We start from the raw sequence: 2,500 nt of genomic DNA on the forward strand, positions 1-2,500 counted from the left end.
CCCTTGCTTCCAACAACCCAAGAGTCCGTAGTATTCGGAGTTCTAGCGGGGCCTCCCGTTGCTTCCAACAACCCAAGAGTCCATAGTATTCGGAGTTCTCGCGTGGCCTCCCATTGATTCAAACAACCCAAAAGTCCATCTTCTTCGCAGTTCAACATCGCCTCCCTCGTTTCCAACAGGCCCAAAGGTCGTCTTCTTCGCAGATCCACGAAGAGCTCATCACGATTTGCCACATTCCATTTCCCACGGGTTGTCAACAACACTTTCTCACACTTCCCGCAATCGAGTACGTGCATGACATGCCAAAGCACATCTTATTTGCCTTCCATCGCACTCAAGACGACGGGTTGTGGAAGAACGATATTGTTCACAACAAGTTCAAGGACAACGTCTCAATCAAGGGACACAACCGAATTATGTTGACTGGGTCGCTAAAGTAAACCCGAGTTCATATAATGCACCGCATCCAAAAGAACTAGCCACAACACGTGCATCACTGAGATGTTTCACTAGATGGAACACGTGCGTGACATTAGGATCCTCCAACACCTCTTCGTGATGGAAAGATAGAATTCGAAGCAACCACAGAAGTACCGTCTAGTGGGTAGGCAACACAGGGACTGATCAACCAATATCACCCAAGGCAACGGGTGAAAATGGAAGAGATGCATGCTTGACCGTTCGATACGCAAGGCATGGAGCCAGCCAGCAAGTGCATCTCGATTACAACTCACACACCCTCACGTTCGCAAGACACCACACCACAAGACGGTCCACCCCCCACCTACCATGGGCAAGCAAGCAAATGGAAACATCAAGTGACGCAGGGTCAAGCATCGCTAGGCATGAAAATAACTTTCCACAATATCCGAGGGACTAGCTGCCGAGCTAACCAACGATCAGTGACGACCGTGTGTTGGTATTAATAAAGCTCAACAACTATGAAGAGGCTAGTTGTGCCATGATAAACATGCTAACGCACGCACCACGTGAGGGGGGAGGCCTCATCAAGCTCCCTTTAAAACCTGCCAGTGTGGAGCTGGCCGGCTCAAGGAGCACTCCCCCCCTATAAGAGGTTAATATGCAAAAGGCAAAATTGTACAAGTAGATACACTTTTTTTGAGCAGACATAAGTCCATATCTCGGGCTATACTTCGAATTTTGATGCGATTTTTTGCAGTAATTCGTAGAATAATGGTATCTCCTTGCTCACCAAATTTCATAATTTTTCTCGAAGGGGAACTATTTTTTTTATTTTTTTTACTTACCGGGTATGTGTAAAATCGGGAAAAATAGAAAAGCACATGTAGACTTCGAATTTCGACCTCATTTTTTCCAGTCCACCACTAAACAATATCAGGAACCTCCCCACAAAATTTCATTCAGTTTGGCCAAGGTCTTAAATTTGACAAATTTTGGCACCAACCTATCTAGTCGCGGTGCACCGACCAACTTGGCCAAGTGCAAAATGCATCCAATTCAAAACTTTTGTGCACCAACACTTTTACAGTACTCATTTGGGGGCATTTGGAGGCCTTTCCAACCCTCACATCTCAAAAACCACGAATTTCATTTTTTCACAAATCTCCCCACCAAGCCATCTAGCTATGCCGTGGTGCACCGCCAACCTTGGCCATGTGCAAAACCCTCCGAACTCAAAACTTTCGTGCACCAAGAATTTCATGGTATTCATTTGGGGGCATTTGGAGGCCATTCCAACCCTCACATCTCAAAAACCACGAATTTCATTTTTTCACAAAACTCCCCACCAAGCCATTTAGCTATGCCGCGGTGCACCGCCAACCTTGGCCATGTGCAAAACCCTCCGAACTCAAAACTTTCGTGCACCAAGAATTTCATGGTATTCATTTGGGGACATTTGGAGGCCATTCCAACCCTCACATCTCAAAAACCACGAATTTCATTTTTTCACAAAACTCCACACAAGCCATCTAGCTATGCCGCGGTGCACCGACCAACTTGGCCATGTGCAAAACCCTCCGAACTCAAAACTTTCGTGCACCAAGAATTTCATGGTATTCATTTGGGGACATTTGGAGGCCATTCCAACCCTCACATCTCAAAAACCACGAATTTCATTTTTTCACAAAACTCCACACAAGCCATCTAGCTATGCCGCGGTGCACCGACCAACTTGGCCATGTGCAAAACCCTCCGAACTCAAAACTTTCGTGCACCAAGAATTTCATGGTATTCATTTGGGGACATTTGGAGGCCATTCCAACCCTCACATCTCAAAAACCACGAATTTCATTTTTTCACAAAACTCCACACAAGCCATCTAGCTATGCCGCGGTGCACCGACCAACTTGGCCATGTGCAAAACCCTCCGAACTCAAAACTTTCGTGCACCAAGAATTTCATGGTATTCATTTGGGGACATTTGGAGGCCATTCCAACCCTCACACCTCAAAAACCACGAATTTCATTTTTTCACAAAACTCCACACAAGCCATCTAGCTATGCCGCGGTGCACCGA

This window comes from Vigna unguiculata, unplaced genomic scaffold (genome assembly GCF_037176805.1).
Source record: "Vigna unguiculata cultivar grain cowpea cultivar isolate G323 ecotype 2 unplaced genomic scaffold, ASM3717680v1 ptg000124l, whole genome shotgun sequence".
Lineage (NCBI taxonomy): Eukaryota > Viridiplantae > Streptophyta > Magnoliopsida > Fabales > Fabaceae > Vigna > Vigna unguiculata.